General features: G+C 42.1%; 1 non-coding gene across 1 annotated transcript; it reads right to left on the bottom strand.

The window, feature by feature from the left end:
• Positions 1 to 15100: 15100 nt before the first annotated feature.
• Positions 15101 to 15183, bottom strand: trnal-uaa (transfer RNA leucine (anticodon UAA)). The gene has a single exon. It is a non-coding gene; the product is annotated as a tRNA-Leu (tRNA).
• Between the last annotated feature and the right edge of the window lie 256 nt (positions 15184 to 15439).

The raw sequence follows: 15439 nt of genomic DNA on the forward strand, positions 1-15439 counted from the left end.
CTTCCCCACCCCGACCCTTTCGGCCCAGCAGAGCATGCCAGAGTTTACTCTATCACCACATCCTGATCTTAAACAGAGTGCACAAAGAGAGTGGTAAACTTGGGAACGTAGAGAAAGTGAGATTCAGTGGTAAGTCCATGGTGAGTCTGGCTGAGTATTAGCTGTAAGAAGGGAAATTTAGATTAACGTTTTGAATTGAACTTAGAACTTTAAAAACAGAAGTTAGCAGAAACTGCCTGTTAGTGGTAGTTAACTATGAGTCAGCTGTAAGTGTTAGTCTTAAATATGTGCTAATTACTGCGAGCAATGGGCATGGAGCTGAGACAGCACTTGTAACTTGTGTGTGGCTCCAAAGGTATAAAAGAAAACACGAACTGCTGATTCACAGTGTGTTCTGCAAAGTGATACCAAATTCCGTTTAATGAGAGTTTGAATGGGAACAGTGGTTGAAGGAGGTGCTGCTTTGGCCTCCAAAATACAGCAGGTAGATGAACGTTTGGTGAGTATTACCTTTTTTCTCGAAGCTTGATCTAAACTAAGACCTGGGAGCAATATCAATACTTAATTAAATTAATAATTTAACTATAATTACTAATTAATTAATATAATTATAAATAAGCATTTGAATAAAAACTAAGTAATTAAATTAATTCAGTGTGTAAATAAGCAAATACATTTATAAAAAATAACTAAAGATGGCAGGGTAGGCAATGAATCGAGACTGTAATGTGTGTGAGTTTGTGGACAGCAAATCTGTCCCACATTCCCACATCTGCAGGAAATGTCTATGCTTTGTTCGCTCTGGCTCAGGGTAATTGGGCTGGAGTGCGAGTTCGACACACTCTGAAACACACAGGATAAGTGATTTAATCCAGAAAACAGTCACATCCCACAGAAAAGCGCAGGTTCAGGAAAGTCCGTGGCTGGTTGGGTGCCGTGTAGCGAGAACTGAGAGGCTGAGAATGAGACACTGCTCCTGCCCAACAGGTATGATATACTCGTTACCTTTAATGATAAGGATAAAGTTTGCGTGGAGGACATCCACAATACATACCAAGGTACGTGGCTCAGAAGGTTGTCCACAGGCAGAGATAGGAAGAAATATTAAACAATTACTTTGCATCAGTATTTATCAGGGAGACAGCACAGGTGGACATGACATTGGATGATATTAGAAATGAAATAACTGCATTTAAAATAACAAGAGGAAAATATTATATAAACTAATCAAACCGAAAATGGATAAAATGCCGGCTTCGGACGAATTACATCTAGGGAAGAGATAGCAGAGGCATTAATAAACATATTTAATATTTTGTTAGAATAAAGTGCAGTGCCGGAGGATTGTCAGACACCTAATGTAATACCTATTTTTAAGAAGGGAGGTAGAACGTGTCTGAGGAACTATAGTCCAGTCAACTTAACGTCGTTGGTAGGAAATATAATGGATTCCCTACTAAAGGAGAAAGTGGAAGAACAACTAGAAACCAAAAATGAATAGTCAGCATGGATTATAAAAGGGAAAGTCTTGAATTGACCAAATTTTTTGAATTTTTCGAAGAGGTAACAGATAGCGTAAACTAGCGTAATCTAATTTATCTAGATTTCCAAAGGCCTTCGATAAGATACCCCATAATAGACTGAAAGGGCAGATCACAAATCGTAATTACAATTAATAATAATAATTGGGATGTTTTAAAATGGAGTTAACAGATTTTTAAAATGGATCCCACAGCCTGTTTTTCAGACTGTGGGAAGCATGTGTGGGATGCCTTCCACAGAGGGGCAGATGTTCCAATTCATAGACCAAAGGCCTTGGGAGCTGGGCACAGACACAGATAACATAGAATTTGAATTCTATAACAAGATACAAGTTAAATAAAAAGAATCATAAGAACATGTATCCTGAATTACCAATTAAAGCATATAGAGGCCAGATTGGAGGAAGCAATCATGTATTAATCAATCAGCACGTATTAATTGTAACTTGCATAATTACATAATGCTATAATCTGAAACTGTATAAAATAAGATGTCTCTGGCAGTTTCTCTGAGCATTCCTTCAAGGATAGCTCCACTGCCAGCTTGTATCTTTTATTAATAAAAACTGCATTTACTTTAAGGCTAACGGACTCCGAGTGGTGGTTTGAAGTTAACCCTAAGAACTTGGCACAGTCAGCAGGATCTACTGGACGGGCAGATTAGACTCAAAAAGCCAAACCAACCTAACAACGAGTGAGTAGAGAATTACCTTGAGAAAGTAACCAGAGATCAAATGAATCTGAGGCAGAGTCCATGCAGCCAGTAAATCCAGTTGAGGGGCGCATCAGGACACTTTAAATAAATACTGGAAGTGTCTGTAGAATAAGTACGTATACGGGATATCGGGGAAAAAGCCTCGGTGTAAATAGTTCCGCATAAGTAAAGGCAGAAAAACAGCACTAGGTAAAAAGCCTTGGTGTAAAAAGTTCTGCTTAAGTAAAGATGGTAAAACAGGAACTGGGGAAAAGCCCCAATGTATGAAATGGCAAAGGAATCTGCCAAGGCCCTTGGAGGGCTGAGGTATAAACTACCAGAAGAGTTTCTGAGAGATAAATCTGAAAAGGTTAAGGCAGGATATGATGAAGGGAAAAAGATAATTTTAGCAGCCGGAAAGATGAATAGAAAGATACCCGAAGGTGAGATGGACAGAGAAAGTGACAAAAGACAACAGGATGTAAGTATAAAAATAGATATAGTTGACAGAAGGGAATGGACAGAGGAATTTGGCCCAAATTTGTATTCCCCACTAACAGGGTTATGATTAGGACCTGAGGAAAATAAAGGATTGATTGGGGGCCAGAAGGCTCGCTTAGTAGATATTTTTCGGAAGACCAAAATAAAAACTGTTAGTGACTATCTTAGGTGAAGTATGGATCCAAAATAGAGCCAGCCAAACAATAAGCTGTGTTGAATAAAGAGAGACTTTTGTGAATGTCTGTCTTTGAATGGAAATGCTTGTGTGATTTTTGACTGCGGAATATTTGAGGTGGGAATTAATGAATTTTTCATGTGTCTGAAAACCTTCTTCAGAAAGTGGTAGAGCTGTCTGTTGTTATGACCCCACCCACTTTTTCAGACAGAGTGAATTTTTTTAACCCTTTGCAGTGTTGTCCTGTATGAAGGAAGTTTTAAGAAAGTGTGAACCTAGAATTGAATTACATTTTAAGTTAGAAACCCAGGTGTGAATTTATTCAGATGATATGTTATGGAGCTAGGAAATGCACAAAGGATAGGTTTGTTGAGCAAAAGATAAAAAATGCGTGGTCCCGATGGTTTTAAAAAACATTTTTTTGACACGCTCACTTGTCAAAAGAAAATATGTAATCATTGACTACATTTGTTTGAAAGATAATACATTTAGTCTAGGAATGAGATAAAGAACGGAGCAGGGAAATTGTAATGTCTTTAAAAAAAGGAGCCTGCGTGGGTGTCTCGAGACTGCGGGCTGGGGAAGTACTCCCCCATATTCCTTCGTGTAAAATCTTGATGCGAAAGCTTCTAGCTCAGTAAAAAGATTTTTAAATAAAAGATTGGCAGTACAATATTTCAATTGGGATTTTGAGATATTTCTGTTGATTCTCCTTGATAAACATTTTGGTTGTATTGGAAAATCTTGGGTTTGGAAGACTTTTAATAAAAGTAAACATACTGCATCAGAAGCTGAAGCTTAAAAAGATGAAATTTATGAGATACTGTATCTCAAAATTGAAGTTACAGCGCAAAAGATTAGAGTTTGTGATGTTCAGCTTCTAAAACAGAAGTTAGGCACATAATTACAAAACAAGTACTTTGCATTCTGTGATCTGTGAATCACTATAAGCATAAATGATAAGTCTGATTAAAAAACTGTATTACCATATTTGATATTTCATAATCCAACAATAAATACAAATCCTACAAAAGGGGAGCAGAAATTAGGATGGGAGCAGTGAAGAGTTAATTTTGTTGTGAAGATTTCAAGTACCACTGTTTAACACAACAAAATGAGATACATTTAAAATAAAAAGTTAAATCTGATCTCTTTTTAAAAAAAAATAAAACTATAATATTTGGAAACAATGTCGAAATATCTTCAGGTATCAGGTCAAACTCCTGGGCAAGTGGGGAGCTATCTGCGAAAGTGCAAAAGGAATTTTGAAAAAAATTAAATATTAAAACGGCAGGCTTTAGCAGTTTAGAACAAAGGAAAATATAAGTTGAACTTGTGACTTCAGATACGGTGGTTGAAGAACCACAGAAAGTGAGAAGTAAAGGCTTTGAAACTGGAACATTTGAGATAACGGAAAGCAGCTATCAAAGCCTACATGCTAGACTCTGTTCTAGTTATGGAAAAGACATTTGAGATAACAGAATGCAAGATTTAAAGTAAATCCCAAAAAGGCACAAATCGGGCAAGCTGTCGTACAGTACTTGGGACAAGAAATATCCCAAGGAACTAGGACCATGTCCAATGACAGGAAGGAGGACATTAGGATTAAGCCCCGACCAAAACCAGTCTGAGGGGTGTGTAAGACACTGGGGTTCTTTAGCTATTGCAGGAATTTTGTGCCTAACCACAGCAATTGCAGAACGAATACAGCGGCTAGTGAAAGGAAAGTCCGGTTGAAATGGAAATGGTAAGACTCTAACTAAAACCTGGAATATCCAGGATGTGTTTTATCAACAGAATATAAACGTGATCATCACTGTCCTTCCGATTCTACAAGGATAAGCTACAATGCCGCCCCTAGAGGGCCCAGAAGCATTTACCCACACCGGAGGGTAAAACAACTATGTAAAGCAGCCTCTAGGGGGCGGCATCTAAGTGTCAGGAGCATTTGTCTTGAAGCCACAAGATAAGTGTGCAAAAAATGTTACCTGAATATTGTAAACCAGGGGAATTAACCTTGGGAAATTGCGTGGTAGTTAAATCTGGAACAGAAGTAATGTTGTTATTTGACAATGTGCAGCATGAAATGTTACTTGTGAGCATAAATTAATCAGCTCTATACCTGCCAGAAAACAATGAGCCACAAGACTAAAGCGTTGTAAACACAATTGCTAGATACAATCCTGAGAATAGCTAGTGACACATCAGGAGCAAGGGAGTAACACAAGCAGCTGAGACACAAAGAAGAAAGACAGAGGAGATCAACAGCGAATGACGTATTAACTTTACAGGGACATCTCTAGTCGATGCATCAGATATACAGGCGATCAAGGCAGGTGTAGCTAGTTTGAGGGGAACAACGGAGGTACTAATCAGGAAACAGGCCAGGATTGGGATAGAATCTTCAGAGTTAGGATCTAAAACAGCCAAAAAAAATGCATATTGGAAGGCCATGCACGAACAATTAACGAGCAAAATAAGCAGGAATTGAGAGGACGATGCCGAGGACAGGAAAAGAGACACATGTCATGCCTATGGGAGATGGATGATTGGTCAGGTGAGACACAATATGGATCAGATACAAACCGGGCAAGTTACAGGTTCAATAAATAGCATCCAGTTGAAAGAAATGGCACAGCACACTGGGCCATTAGATGCCTGCACCCTGAAATATAGAAACATAGAAACATAGAAAAAGGTTGCAGGAATAGGCCATTCGCCCCTTCGAGCCTGCACCAATGTTCAATAAGATCATGGCTGATCATTCACCTCAGTACCCCTTTCCTGCTTTCGCTCCATACCCCTTGATCCCTTTACCTTAAGGGTCATATCCAACTCCCTCTTGAATATATCTGATGAACTGGCATCAACAACGTTCTGCGGAAGAGAATTCCACAGGTTAACAACTCTGAGTGAAGAAGTTTCTCCTCATCTCGGTCCTAAATGGTTTACCCCTTGTCCTTAGACTGGACTCCCCCAACATCGGGAACATTCTTCGTGCATCTAACCTGTCCAGTCCCGTCAGAATTGTATATGTTTCTGAGGTCGCCTCTCATTCTTCTAAACTCCAGTGAATACAGGCCCAGCCGATCCTATCTCTCCTCATATGTCAGTCCTGCCATCCCGGAAATCAGTCTGATGAACCTTCGCTGCACTCCCTCAATAGCAAGAACGTCCTTCCTCAGATTAGAACAAAACTGAACACAGTATTTCAGGTGAGGCCTCAGCAAACTGCCCTGCTGCTATATTCAAATCCCCAAGATATGGGGCCAACATGTTATTTGCCTTCTTCCTGTCTGCTGCACCTGCATGCCAATCTTCAATGACTGATGTGCCATGATACCCAGGTCTCGTTGCACTTCCCTTTTCCTAATCTGCCACCATTCAGATAATATTCTGCCTTCGTGTTTTTGCCACCAAAGTGCATAACCTCACATTTATCGATATTACACTACATCTGCCACGCAATTGCCCACTCACCTAACCTGTCCAAGTCACCCTGCAGTCTCTTAGCATCCTCCTCACATTTCACACCGCCATCCAGCATAATGTCATCTGCAAACTTGGAGATATTATACACAATTCCTTCATATAAGTCATTGATGTAGATTGTAAATTGCTGGGGTCCCGGCACTGAGCCCTGCGGCACCCAACTAGTCACAGCCTGCCATTGTGAAAAGGACCCATTTATCCCGACTCTCTGTTTCCTGTCTATCAACCAGTTCTCTATCCACATCAATACATTACCTCCAATACCATGTGCTTTAATATTGCACACCACCCTCTTGTGTGGGACCTTGTCAAAAGTCTTTTGAAAGTCCCACTGCACCACATCCACTGGTTCTCCCTTGTCCACTCTACTAGTTACATCCTCACAAAATTCCAGAAGATTTGTCAAGCATGATTTCCCTTTCATAAATCCATGCTGATTTGGACTGATCCTGTCAGTGCTTTCCAATTGCGCTGCTATTTCATCTTTAATAATTGATTCCAACATTTTCCCCACCACTGATGTCAGGCTAACCGGTCTATAATTACCCGTTTTCTCTCTCCCTCCTTTTTCAAAATGTGGTGTTACATTAGCTACCCTCCAGTCCATACGAACTGATCTCGAGTTGATGGACTGTTGGAAAATGATCTCCAATGCATCCACTATTTCTAGGGCCACTTCCTTAAGTACTCTGGGATGCAGACCATCAGGCCCCGGGGATTTATCGGCCTTTAGTCCCATCAATTTCCCGAACATAATTTCCCACAAATAAGGATTTCCTTCAGTTCCTCCTTCTCACTAGCCCCTCGGTCACGTACTATTTCCAGAAGGTTATGCGTGAATGTGAATGCAGAACCAAAGTATTTGTTCAACTGGTCTACCATTTCTTTGTTCCCCATTATAAATTCACCTGAATCTGACTGCAAGGGACCTACGTTTGCCTTCACTAATCTTTTTCTCTTCACTTATCTATAGAAGTTTTTATGTTCCCAGCAAGCTTCCTCTCATACTCTATTTTCCCCCTCCGAATTAAACCCTTTGTCCTCCTCTGCTGAATTCTAAATTTCTACCCGTCCTCAGGTTAATGCTTTTTCTGACCAATTTATATGCCTCTTCCTTGGATTTAACACTATCCTTAATTTCCCTTGTTAGCCACGGTTGAGCCACCTTTCCCGTTTTATTTTTTACTCCAGACAGGGATGTCCAATTGTTGAAGTTCATCCATGTGATCTTTAAATTTTTTCCATTGCCTATCTGCCGTCAACCCTTTAAGTATCATTTCCCAGTCTATTCTAGCCAATCCATGTCTCATACCATCGAAGTTACCTTTCCTTAAGTTCAGGACCCCAGTCTCAGAATTAATTGTTTCACTCTCCACCTTAACAAACAATTCTACCTTATTATGGTTACTCTTTTCCAAGGGGCCTCACACAACAAGATTGCTAATTAGTCTTTTCTCATTACACATCAACCAGTCTAGGATGGCCAGCCCTCGAGATGGTTCCTCGACATATTGGTCGAGAAACCATCCTGAATACACTCCAGCAAATCCTCCTCCACCGTATTGCTACCAGTTTGGTTAGCCCAATCTATATGTAGATTAAAGTCGCCCATGATAACTTCTGTACCTTTATTGCACACATTCCTCCTTTCTTGTTTGATGCTGTCCCCAAACTCACTACGATTGTTTGGTGGTACACAACTCTCACTAACGTTTTCTTCCCTTTGATATTCCGCAGCTCCACCCACACAGAATCCATGCGAATGTCCTTCCTTACTATTGCGTTAATTTCCTCTTCAACCAGCAATGCCACCCCACCTCCTTTTCCTTTGTGTCTATCCTTCCTGAATGGTGAATATCCCTGGATGTTGCGTTCCCAGCCTTCGTCACCCTGGAGCCATTTCTCCGTGATGCCAATTACATCATATTCATTCATTGCTGCCTGTGCAGTTAATTTGTCCACTTTATTACGAATACTCCTCGCATTGAGGCACAGAGCCTTCAGGCTTGTTATCTTAACACACCTTGTCCCTTTAGAATTTGGCTGCAATGTGGCCCTTTTTGATTTTTGCCTTGGGTTTCTCTGCCCTCCACCTTTACTATTCAGCCCCCATCTTACTTCCCTCTGTCTCCCTGCATAGGTTCCCATCCCACTGCCATATTAGTTTAACCCCTCCCCAACAACACGAGCAAACTCTCCCCTGTGGACATTGGTTCTGCCCAGGTGCAGAGCGTCTGGTTTGCACTGGTCCCAGCTCCCCCAGAACCGCTTCCAATGTCCCAGGAAATTGAATCCCTCCCTTCTGCACCACACATTCATCTGAGCTATCCTGCGATTCCTACTCTGACTAGCAGGTGGCAGTGGTAGCTATTCTGAAATTGCTACCTTTGAGGTCCTATTTGTTAATTTAGTTCCCAGCTCCCTAAATTCAGCTTGTAATTCCTCAGACAGAGTGAGTCAGACTCAAACACAAACACGTAAAGAGCTCTCTTAAGACAGAGAGTGAGAGGCACAGAAACATTGCACAATCCCATTTCTTTGTCAGTTGAGAATGTTATAAAGTTATCGACATGTGCAGATTCAACAGAATACATTCGGGTACAACTGAGCAGGATGGGAGGAAATCGGTTTGAATTTAAAGATTTACCAGGAGTGGGGTTCAAACCCACACAGCTATACACCCATTGGATTTTACGTCCAACGCCGAAACCACTCGGCCATCCTGGTTTTGTCAGTATTCGGATTTTGTCTCTGTGAGAATATGGGCTGCAGCTCCACTCTCACAGATATAGGTTTTCAATGACCATTTTCAAATATTTATCGTAATATTGACACAGGGGCAACTCTCCTATTCTTTTTCGAGTAATGCTCTGGGAACTTTTGCATCCACCCGAGGGTGCAGACGGAGCTTCAATTTAACATTTCATCTGAAAGTCAACAGCTTCAACAATGCAAAATTCCCCAAGTACTGCATTTGAGTGTCAGCCAAGATTACATGCTCAAGTCTCAGGAGTAGGACTTATACACACAACCTCCTGATTCAGTCGAGAATGCTGCCACTGAACCAAAGCCGATACCAAAGCTCACATCCGTATTACTTTCCCCAAGTCTTTTTATAAAGTTCCAGGACATATAGAAGTAATATTCAACATTTTGATAAAGCTCCATCCTCATCGGGGAATTGAACCCCGACCTCGCGCGTGACAGGGAGGGATACTAACTACTACACTAACGAGGAACTGACGGGTATTTGTTCTGTCAGAGCAGGAATCGAGCTGTGAACAGAACTGGACACCATGAGAAGTCGACAGGCACATTGAGAGACAGAGACAAACCGACAAACAGGGAGAGACAGACAGCGAGATAGAGACGTGAGACAGAAAGTATGAGACTGAGAAGGAGAGGCAGACTGAGTGAGAAAAAGACTCAAACACACACATATACAGAGATGTGTGTGTGTGTGTGCTCTATAAAGAGAGAGTGGGAAAGAGTGAGAGAAAGACAGTGACAAAGAGAGAGACAGAAAAAGAGTGAGCGACAGATAGAGAGATAGACAGAGATATAAACAGAAAATGATGGAAATACTCAGCAGGTTAGAGACAGGAACTAACAGAGACAGGCAAAGAGAGAGACAGGTAGAGACATGGACAGACAGAGATGATGGGAATGAGAGAGACAGTCAGACAGAGAGACTGAGAGAATCCCATTGGAACAGAACTAGACATCGTGAGAAAGAGACAGATAAGTTGAGAGACAGGGAAACAGGGAGAGACAGACAGCGAGATAGAGACAAAGAAAGACAGAAACTTTGAGACTGAGAGGGAGGGTCAGACTGAATGACAGAAAGACTCAAACACATACATACACAGAGATGTGTTTGTGTGCTCCATAAAGAGAGGGAGGCAAATAGTGATGGAATGACAGAGACAAAGACAGGGACAAAGAGGGAGACAGATAGAGAGAAAGACAGATATAGAGAGAGATAGAGACAATAATTCGGTTCTGTCTTTACAAAGGAAGATACAAAAAACCTTCCAAATGTACTCGGGGACTGTGAGTCTAGTGAGAATGAGGAACTGAAAGATATCCTTACTGGCGGGTAATTGTGTTAGGGAAATTGATGGGATTAAAGGCCGATAAATCCCTGGGTCCTGATAGTCTGCATCCCAGAGTACTTAAGGAAGTGGCCCTAGAAATAATGGATGCATTGGTGATCATTTTCCAACAATCTATCGACTCTGGATCAGTTCCTATGGACTGGAGGGTAGCTAATGTGATGGCACTTTTTTAAAAAGGAGGGAGAGAGAAAGCGGGTAATTCTAGACCGGTTAGCCTGACATCAGTAGTGGGGAAAATGTTGGAATCAATCATTAAGGATGAAATAGCAGCCCATTTGGAAAGCAGTGACAGGATCGGACCGAGTCAGCATAGATTTATGGAAGGGAAATCATGCTTGACAAATCTTCTGGAATTTTTTGAGGATGTAACGAGTAGAGTGGACAAGGGAGAACCAGTGGATGTGGTGTATTTGGATTTTCAATAGGCTTTTGACAAGGTCCCGCACAAGAGATTGGTGCACAAAATCCAAGCGCATGGTATTGGGATTAATGTACTGACGTGGATAGAGAACTGGTTGGCAGATAGGAAGCAGAGAATCGGGATAAACAGGTCCTTTTCAGAATGGCAGGGCTCAGTGCTGGGACCCCAGCTCTTTACAATATATATTAACGATTTGGTTGAAGGAATAGAGTGTAATATCTCCAAGTTTGCGGATGACACTAAACTGGGTGGCGGTGCGAGCTGTGAGGAGGATGCTAAGAGGCTGCAGGGTGACTTGGACAGATTAGGTGAGTGGGAAAATATATGGCAGATGCAGTATAATGTGGATAAATGTGAGGTTATCCATTTTGGGGGCAAAAACACAAAGGCAGAATATTATCTGAAAGGGGAGGTGCAACGAGATCTGGTTTATCAGTCACTGAAAGTGGGCATGCAGGTACAGCAGGCGGTAAATAAGGCAAATGGTATGCTGGCCTTCATAGCTAGGGGATTTGAATATAGGAGCAGGGAGACCTTACTGCAGTTGTACAAGGCCTTAGTGAGGCCAGACCTGGTATATTGTGTTCAGTTTTGGTCTCCTAGTCTGAGGAAGGACATTCTTGCTATTGAGGGAGTGCAGCAAACCAGTTGCCAAACAGTTCTCTATTCACGTCAGTACATTAATCCCAATACCATGCGCTTGGACTTTGTACACCAATCTCTTGTGCGGGACCTTGTCAAAAGCCTATTGAAAGTCCAAATACACCACATCCACTGGTTCTCCCTTGTCCACTCTACTCGTTACACCCTCAAAAAATTCCAGAAGATTCATCAAGCATGATTTCCCTTTCATAAATCCATGCTGACTCGGTCCGATATTGTCAACAGACTGATTCCAGGGATGGCAGGACTGTCATATGAGGAGAGATTGGATCAACTGGGCCTTTATTCACTGGCGTTTAGAATGATGAAAGGGGATCGCATAGAAATATATAAGCTTCTGACGGGACTGTACAGGTTAGATGCGGGAAGAATGTTCTCGATGTTGGGGAAATCCAGAACCAGGGGACATAGTCTTAGGATAATGGGTAGGCCATTTAGCACTGAGATGAGGAGAAACTTCTTCACTCACAGAGTTGTTGACCTGTGGAATTCCCTGCCGCAGAGAGTTGTTGATGCCAGTTCATTGGATATATTCAAGAGGGAGTTAGATATGGCCCTTACGGATAAGGGGGTGAAGGGGTATGGAGAGAAAGCAGAAAAGGGGAACTGAAGGAATGATCAGCCATGAACATATTGAATGGTGGCGCAGGCTCGAAGGGCCTAATGGCCTACTCCTGCAGCTATTTTCTATGTTTCTATGTTTGTAAAACAGAAAATGATGAAAATACTCATCAGGTTAGAGACAGGGACAAAGTGAGACAGGCAAAGACATGGGCAGAGATGATGGGAAAGAGAGAGACAGTCAGACAGAGAGTCTGAGAGAATCCCATTGGAACAGACGTGGGCACCGTGAGAAAGAGACAGATTGAGAGACAGAGACAAACAGAGAAACAGGCACAAAAAGAGTGAGTCAGAGAGACTCAGACTCAAGCACACAAACACATGCACAGCTCTCCAAAGACAGAAAGGCAGAGACTGAGATACACAGATACATTTCACAATTTCATTTCATGATCGGCTCAGAGTGTCACAGAGTTACAGAAAATTGTTGATTCAACAGATGAAAATCGGGTATCACTGATCAACATGGGAGGACATCAGTGATAAATTAAAGAGATTCGAGGAGTGGGGTACGAACCCTCGTGGGAAAATCCCATTGAATTTTAAGGCCAACGACTTGACCATTCGGCCATCCTGGTCCTTCCAGTGTTTCGATTCTGTCTCTGTGAGAATCTGGGCTTCAACTCCACCCCACAGACACACACATACACATCGGGTTTCAGTGAGCATTTAGGAACATTTTTAGTAATATTGAGAGTGGGGCAACTCTCCTATTCTTTTTCGAGTAATGTTGTGGGAACATTCACATCCACCCGAGGGTGCAGACGGAGCTTTAATTTAACATTTCTTCCGAAAGTCAACAGCTTCAACAATGCAAAATTCCCCAAGTACTGCACTTGAGTGTCTGCCAAGATTATCTGCTCAAGTCTCAGGAGTGGGACTTAAACACACAAACTCCTGATTCGAGAATGCTGCCACTGAACCAGAGCTGATACAAAAGTTCACAACCGTATTATTTTCCCCAACGCTTTTGAAAAAGTTCCAGGACATACCAAATTCATGGTGATGATTTCCACAGACAGTTGCACAGACACAGAGACATATATACAGATAGACAGTCACAGAGACACATACACACACATAACCAGAAATATACATGCACCAACGGACACACACAGATGCCTTCGACATATCGAGGGATAGACAGGCTGAGTCACTACTTTGGCTGATTTTTGCATTTTTCTATCCGTATGTATCGTGAATATTGCAGACTAATAGAAATGTGAAAAAAATATCAGTGTTGAAAGGTGTGGGATGTTATTCCATCTATCTCAGGATCAGTTTTGCCAAAACCTGGTTAAATTGTAAAATGGAATAAAAAATGCTGAGAATCGTAGTCGGCAGGATTCTAACCTACGCGCAGAAAACCCAAAGTGTTTCTAGTCCATCGCTTTAACCACTCGGCCACAATTACTGCGTCTCTGGCACTTTAAATGTTACTCAGAAAAAACTCAGTCGTCCATCTCTGTGCAGCAGACGGCCACAGAATCCTGAAAAAGTCTCCGTTTGAAAAAAATCTGGAAGAGGCAATCTCCTCTTGCTGTATTTTTACTGTTCTATATTGCTCTGGAACTTTTTAATAAAATCTATACCAAGAAACAGAAGTAAAATTCGACATTTTGAAAAAACTGCTGCGCCCTCGGGGAATTGAACCCGGTTCTCCCGCATAACAAGCGGGAATAATCACCACTATACGGACGAGGGTACGGGTTGCGTTAGAGCAGTAATCGAGCTGTGAACAGAAGTCGACAGACACATTGATCGACAGAGACAAACCGACAAACAGGGATAGACAGACAGCGAGAGAGAGAGACAACGAGAGACAGAAAGGATGAGACTGAAAAGTGAGGCAGACTCAGTGAGAAAAAGGACTCAAACACCTACATATACAGAGATGTGTGTGTGTGATCTATAAAGAGAGAGAGGGAAAGAGTGAGAGAAAGACAGTGATAAAGACGGTGACAAGGAGAGAGACAGATAGAGATAGAGCAACAGATAGAGAGAGAGACAAAGAGATAAACAGAAAATGATGGAAATACTCAGCAGGTTAGAGGTAGGAACTACCAGCGACAGGCAAAGAGAGACAGATAGGCAGAAACATAGACAGACAGAGATGATGGGAAAGAGTGAGACAGTCAGACAGAGAGACTGAGTGAATCCCATTCGAACAGAACTGGACACCGTGAGAAAGAGACAGACACATAGAGAACCAGAGACAAACAGGGAAACGGGGAGAGACAGACAGCAAGATAGAGACAAAGAGAGACAGAAAGTTTGAGACGGAAAGGGAGGATCAGACTGAATGAGAAAAAGACTCAAACATATAAATACGCAGAGATGTATTTGCGTGCTCCATAAAGAGAGGGGGGCAGATAGTGATGGAATGACAGAGAAAAGGACAGGGACAAAGAGAGAGACAAAGAGGGAGGCAGATAGAGAGAAAGACAGATCGAGAGAGAGAGACAGAGACAAAAACAGAAAATAATGGAAATATTTATTAGGTTAGAGTCGGGGACGAACAGAGACAGGCAAAGACATGGACAGACTGAGATAATGGGACAGAGAGAGGCAGTCAGACAGAGAGTCTGAGAGAATCCCATTGCAACAGAACTAGACACCGTGAGAAAGAGACAGATTGAGAGACAGAGACAAACAGAGAAACAGGGACAGACAGAGTGGGTCAGAGAGAGACAAAGACTCAAACACACAAACACATAAACAGCTCTCTAAAGAGAGAGAGCGGCAGAGACATTTCACAATTTCATTTCATTATCGGCTCAGAGTGTCACGTAGTTACAGAAAACTGGAGATTCAGCTGATGAAAATCGGGTATCATTGAGCAGGATGGGAAAAATCTCTATTTAATTAAGGAATTACCAGGAGTGGGGTTCGAACCAACGCGGGCATAAACCCATTAGATCTTAAGTCCAACGCCTTTATCACTCGGCCATCCTGGTCCTGATCCTGTCAGTGGTTGGACTCTGCCTCTGTGAGAATCTGGGCTTCAGCTCCAGCCATACAGCGACACACAGACACATCGGATTTCAGGGAGCATTTCGGAACATTTTTCGTTATATTGACACGGGCGCAGCTCTCCGATTCTTTTTCGACTATGGCTCTGGGAACTTTCACATCCACCCGAGGGGGCAGATGGAGCTTCAATTTAAAATTTCAGCCGATGGTCAACAGCTTCAACAATGCAAAATTCCCCAA

This window comes from Pristiophorus japonicus, chromosome 23 (assembly GCF_044704955.1).
Source record: "Pristiophorus japonicus isolate sPriJap1 chromosome 23, sPriJap1.hap1, whole genome shotgun sequence".
Taxonomy (NCBI): domain Eukaryota; kingdom Metazoa; phylum Chordata; class Chondrichthyes; family Pristiophoridae; genus Pristiophorus; species Pristiophorus japonicus.